Here is a 7139-nt window from a genome sequence, read left to right on the forward strand (position 1 = left end):
ATATTATGGAGTATGAGACATGCTCTCATAATATATGCAATCTTACCCTTTGACCATAAAAGAGATGGATTTTTAATCATGGCGAATCTAGATTGTAGGACTCCAAATGCACGCTCAACATCTTTTCGTGCACCTTCTTGTTTTTCTGCAAACAAACGATGTTTCGGATGTTGTGGTTGTGGGATGGATTTAACAAATGTCGCCCATTCCGGGTAAATACCATCCGTCAGATAGTAAGCCAAATTATATTCATTTCCGTTGACATAGTACGTAACTTCGGGAGCTCGACCGTAAATAATGTCATTAAGTACGTAACTTCATTTCCACTTCCAATGCATACAGTCGATGCTCCCAACCATCCCGGGAAAACTCCGCAGTTCTCCGTAAAAGAATAGCCTTTGAAGATCTGCTTGTGTGGGTCGGCGTAGGTATTCAGCACCAAACAAGTCAACTATTCCGACGATGAAATGTTCCAAACATTTACGAGAAGTCGATTCAGACATACGTAGATATTCGTCAACCGAGTCCGCCCCAATCCCATATGCTAGTAATCGAATTGCAGCAGTACATTGTTGTATCGGTGAGAAACCATTCCGGAAAGTTGCATTTTTTTTTGGTTTAAAATATGGAACTTCTTCACTGAGACGATTGACAATACGCAAGAACAATGACTTGTTCATGCGAAACCGTCGGCGAAATTGCTTCGTCGTGTAAGTCGGATTATCACTAAAATAATCGTTCCACAAACGTTCGTGGCCTTCTTCCCGTTGTCTATCGATATGCGTACGTGTAGTCTTTTCCTCCGGAATTTGCTCTTCAGCAGCTTCAAATTGATTATTAAATTGCTCTTGGAAAAATTGGTTCATACTATCATTATTTGGATCATAATGATAGTGAAATTTGTTAAAATTGTTGGAAGAAGAAGCCATAGCAATAAAGAAGAAAAAGAATTATTTGTTGTTGTAGAGAGAAGCAAGGAGGAAGGAGCAAGGAAGAAATGTTTATTTTGGTGCAAGGAGCAAATGTTTGTTTTTGATGAAAAAACATTGTGCTCTTCTCATCTCATATATACAAGTGATGAAACTAAAATCCAAAGAAACAAAATGATACTAAACATCACGGGTTCACATACACACATCAACATTCACGGGTTCACATACTATCAAACTAGTCTAAACAAAAATCCAAACAACATCCACACATCAACATTCACGGGTTCACATACACACATCCGAAAACAAACAACATCCACACAACAACATTCACGGGTAGACATACACACATCCGAAAACAAACAACATCCACACATCCGAAAACAAACAACAACCACACATCCGAGACATTACTTGAGCTGGTTCACGTGGTCAGTCAGCTGTATCACTTGGTGTTGGAGCTGGATCACTTGATCCTTCAGCTGGATCACAAGTACCTTGAGGTGGATCATTTGGTCGTTGAGCTGGATCACCTGTTCGTTGAGCAGATTCAGTTGAGCTGGATCAATCGCAGGAGCTGGTACGTTGAGCAGGTTCAGTTGAGCTGGATCAATCGCAGGAGCTGGTACGTTGACCTGGTTCCGGAGGCTTGTGAATCCAATCGCAGGAGCTGGTTCCGGAGGATAGTGACAAGTCTCAGCCTCCTCTGATGACTCAGTACTATAGTCTAATGGGCTGTTTATACCATAGTCATAATCACGGTCCATTTCTTCGTTCAACCTGAAACCGAAGCATATAGCATATTAAAACAGTTAAACATGGGTTCATATAGCATACAGCATATTAAAACAGTGAACAACAAACATAAACATTGATCCATTCTAAACATTGAATCACATATAAAACATACACATTCATGAAAAACATTTAGCATAAACAAAGAAAATGGATTCATTAAAAACATATATTCGCTTAGACAACAAACAAGATAGTCAGGGCGCATACATAACTAAACATAGCATATTAAAACATAGCATATCATCTTGGGTGGACCATAGCCTTCTCTCCCTTCGCTGTTCTGCTGTCTCTTCTGTTTGACTAGGAGCTTCACTCGGCTGTGAACTTGGTTGTGAACTTGGCTGTTCACTCGGAAGTGAACTTGGTTGTGAACTAAAATAAGGAATTTGAGAGGAACCAATGTTAAATTGGGAGCAAAGCTATCATATGGGAAGTTAAGAAGGCTAAAGTAGGGTTGAGACTGATTGTTAGGAGTATTGTTTGATTCCATAGCAATCAGAATTAAACAAAGAAAAGATATTGTTCGAAGGTGGATGTTAGAAGAGAAGTAAAAGTTATGATAGATTGGAAGAAAGAGCCAAAAAGAAGGATGATAGAAGAGAAATAAAACAAGATGGACTTAAGAAGCAAAGCGGTTTGACGAAAATATAGAGAAGTTAAGAAGCCATCATTTAATCAAAAGTTAGGAGTTGTTAGGGAGTTTTAATTGTAAATAACAACAACCTACTTCAGTCAAATCAGTAGTAAATAAAAGTCATTTACTATTTTTTCTAAGTAAATCATTCAAAGATTTGTTAACTACTCAACTATATTTGGTGAAGCATTCATAAGTTTCAAACCTATCACAAGTTTGAATATTTTTTTCAGTTTCACAAGTTTGAAAATTTTACAAATTTTTGACAGTTTTAGAAATAGCAGACAGTTTCACAAGTCCTTACACACACTCAAACCTACAGAACAAAACTACAATCACAACGACAAGTCAAATCTAACCAAAACTAAGAGACATACAAACAAACCAAATGATAAAACATCCGACACCACAAAACGAAACCAAAAACAGACCAAAACAAAGATGGTGAGACAGACATACCAAAACAAAGAAACACTTACTTGACAGTAACTATGTCTAACATCCGACACCACAAAATGAAACCAATACCAAACCAAAACAAATATGGTGAGACATAAAGACCAAAACAAAGAGACACTTACTTGACAACAACAATGTCTAACATCCGACACCACAAAACCAAACCATAACCAATTATAATCACAGAATAAACACTAATATCACAACTCAATTCAAGAATCCAACCTTGCGACTAACCTTTATCTTTCGAGCAAACGCAGATTTCTTGAAGAATCCGGTGTAGTTTCCACTTGTTGACCTCACCTACAAACTCCAAGACAAAGAAATTTCAAGTTTAATTCATCAGTTTTATTGTTGATACAAAAATCTAAATACAACTCTCGGAATTCAATCATAGATAGATATAGATTAATCCCAAATCCTATACTATAATCGTATAATGATTAATCCCAAATCCTGTACTACACTGAAACCTAATCGTTTACCCTAAACCGAAATCTTACAGATTTGAGATTAACCCTAAATCGATAAAACCTAATTCAAAGATTGAAAGAGGAAACGACTGTGACAAACCTTCTCTGTATGACCGGAGATTTGCCCGACAAAGGAGAGGAGGAGACAAAGGCGAGTCGATTTTGATTTTGATTTCGATCGAGATTTGGTTTCGATTTGCCAAAAGCCGGACAACGGAAACGACGGAGACAACGACGGAGACAAGGAAGGAATAGGACGGAACTAGCTAAGATCCTTTTGATTTTGGTGTTTATATTGCCGGAAAATGGAGCTTCGGCGGCAAGGATGGCGAGAACGAAGCTGTCGCCTTTTCCAGAAGAGAAAGAAACCCTAGACACGATTTGCTACGAATGAAAGAAATGAAAAAATTAGCCTTCTCTCCCTTATTTTTTCGACCAATCAGAGGAGAGGAAAAATATTAGAACACCTTTTGGATCAGTTCTGAACCAAGATCAAAAATATTGATCTAAGCCCACTGTTTCTTATTTTTATTATTAATTGGGCTTAGAACAGGAGGAAAGTTATCCCATTAAGGATGGCCTAATAGAAATATGAATCAGAAAAAACAATAAAATAATTAAATTTGTTTTACAAGTTTATTCTATTCTTTCAAATTCACTCTTTCTAAGATTATACACTAAATCTTGAAACCCTAAAGAAACCTCAAACTCTCTTTAAGTTCTTAGCTCTTTTTTCCCATAAAGCTAAAACTTAATAGCTAGGTAATCTTTCTCTTGTTTGTGTTAAAACTTACAATAGCTTTAACACCCTGTTTATAGAACTAGGTCTATGCTATACAACAAGCAAATTCCCTATTTTAGTTCTACTAGATTTTGGACAATTTTCTTCTTTTTTTATGGGTTATGAAATTATCCTCTTTCTTCGTGTTCACAATATAAATGTAATTAAACATGAAGCACTTCATTCTTCTAAACGCACTATGTGCCTTCTAAGCCTTCGCAAAGTCTCATGCTTCTAGATCTTTCCTTGTCATCAGCCGACATAGTTAGTTTCCTTATCTTGATACTCTGTTCTCGAACTAGTATTCTGTTCACCTAAACTAGTACTCTGTCCATCTGAAGTAGTATATCCACTCGTCCAAATACTGCATCTTCAAAATTAGTATACGAAAATTAAGTAGAATATGCCTTTGCATAAACGTACATATAAATATTAATAAGTTGGGTCATTGTATTTAATACTTTATATTATTAACAAATAATAATAATAATAATAATAATAATAACATGTAGTCATTCTTAATATAAATACATTGTAAGTTTGGTCCTTCTTAATAAAAGTTATTTGTGAGCTGGGTCTTTCTATATAAAATATTATTTTTAAGTTGGACCATTCGTAATAAACATAATTTGTAATTTGTATCATTATCAAGAATATATTATGTTTGCGGTGATTGCGGAAGAACCAATCATGCATTTATTTAAGTTGGGTATCCACGACTTGCACACTCCAATTTGAGGAGGGGAGATGGATATTACGGATACATTCTTGAAAGCCAAATAACTAAAAAAACTAGATAAAGATTCGTGCTAGAGGCACAAATTGAAATTTCTTTTATTTATATTATAATTTAAAAGAATATATAATTTATATGATTGTTTTTTTAAAAAATTTTGGATAAAACATTATGCAATAAATCATATGCTAAATATGATGGCTTGAAAAAAATACATATTTTGTAAGTTTTATATTGTTAATTTTGTAATTTTATGTATGAGAAATGATTATGTTTTTTTGTTTTTAATTTAATTTTTGAACATGTTTGGTTAAAGTTTTTTAATATAAATTGTGCTTAGGTAAGATTTTATTTTCAATTATACAATATGATCTCATAAATCACGATTAAATGTGATAAATTACCAAGATCTTATTATTTTTTATGCTTAACAGTATATTTTTATGCCTAACATTATATATTTTGTAACAATACATGGAATACTAAAGATCTTATTTTGGAAATTGTATAAATCATTTGAATATTCTCTTTAAGAGGATTCTTTAGAAATATTCTTAAGTGTATTTATATAGTCCACGGATTGACCAATTAATCTATAACATCTTTTGTAACCAACATATATTTAATTTATAACCTATTTTATAACCAATTTTTAAAAATTATATAGTCTACAAAAAAAAATTGTGTACTTCCGTTTTATTATATAGGGGATATCATTATATTTAGATTTCCTTTATGTTTTGATATCATCTTATCTATATATAATTGTATCTTGTATAAATACTATAGCGTTATTGGTTTGTGATAAAAATTATTTTTAATAACTTTAATTATTATATAGAATCTGTTGTTAGTCAATCAAAATTTATTAAACTATGTTAAAGTTTAGTGTTACCAGTTTTTAATTGTAAAAAATCATCTAAAATCATCGTAAATTTAGAGTTATTGGAGTTAAAATTTTATAAAATCAATAAAAAATTTGTGTAATTCAACTAAAACAACAGAGTCTTTGATTATTCATGAATTAAAATTATAATGTTATTGTTTATGATTTTATATACTTTTCTTCACAAAATAAAATAAATATTATGAAAAATATCATCAAAAGAGAGATATTGTTCGGGAGACTTTACAAGATTATGGAAAAACTAATCAACAAAATTATAAAAAAAAAAAACTCTATGAATTTATTAAAATCATCAAATTCCTTGTAAAGTAGAATCCAATAACACCCTTCATATACAATCAATGACACAAAATCATTCATCTTTAACTAGGATTTACCCCGTGGTACACCACGGGTCTATTTATTTATAGAAATTAAGTAAATAGATCAATATCTTGAAAATATTAGGTTTTTTGTATAGTTAATATAAATGTTACAATATTATGTATATGTTGTTGTATTTGCAAAATTTACCCTGTACTAAATTTCTTTGTTTTGTAATATAAATATAACAATGTTATATATATTTTGATGTCTTTTCAAAAATACAATGAACTATGATTAAACACAAATTTGCTAAAATAATTATATGAATATATTACATCTGTATTTGTAAATATATTTAGATTTTTAATAAAACATTAGTTTTTGTATTGTTAATATAAGTATGTAACATTATTAAACTATAATAGATTATATTTAATTTTCTAATAAAACACAACTTTATAAAATTTTACAAAACACAAAATATAACAATTTTGGTTACAATATAATTGAAATATATAGTAACCTATATATATATTTTATATGTTTTAACCCATAAAAGGAAATTATATGCAAAAGATTAAAGATATATAACGATAATTTTATTATTGAAAGAGTTCATATATGAAAAGGGGAACTTAATCTGCGATCTATGTTTTGTTCTTTTGCTAGCAAAACGATTTTTCGGTTCTCTATTCCAAATTGTTCTTCTGTAAATATTTCTCACAAAAGCTTACTTAACATAGAGAGATTCATTCAAAACTAATGCATGATTGTCTCCATTTAAGTAAATTACTCTAGAGAAGAAAATAAAATAATCCACCTGCCATACAATCACACGAATCAGTTGATGAATCGGTTTGAACTCACACGGAAGATTACAAAAGTTACCAATACTTGGGTATATAGACATACAGAAGTTTACACAACAATTGCAAATACCTTGAAACCCCACAAAAGCAATTATAGTTAATGCTCTAGAGTGAAGATTGAAATGAAAAGAAACAAAATCTGCCACATGATTTATTCAACGAAGAATAATATAATACGGTTTCACCTAATATACAAAACTTGAGAAATGACATCAATTGACAAAATGTGTGTGTGTGTGTGTGT

The 7139-nt window shown here is 31.6% G+C and overlaps 1 long non-coding RNA gene across 1 annotated transcript; it reads right to left on the bottom strand.

Moving 5' to 3' along the window:
- On the bottom strand, positions 1081-3680 carry LOC104757572. The gene is made up of 3 exons (XR_762474.1): positions 3397-3680; positions 3061-3126; positions 1081-1712 (listed from the first exon to the last, which is right to left on the bottom strand). It is a non-coding gene; the product is annotated as an uncharacterized LOC104757572 (long non-coding RNA).

The sequence above is a fragment of the Camelina sativa genome, chromosome 17, assembly GCF_000633955.1.
Source record: "Camelina sativa cultivar DH55 chromosome 17, Cs, whole genome shotgun sequence".
Taxonomy (NCBI): Eukaryota; Viridiplantae; Streptophyta; class Magnoliopsida; order Brassicales; family Brassicaceae; genus Camelina; species Camelina sativa.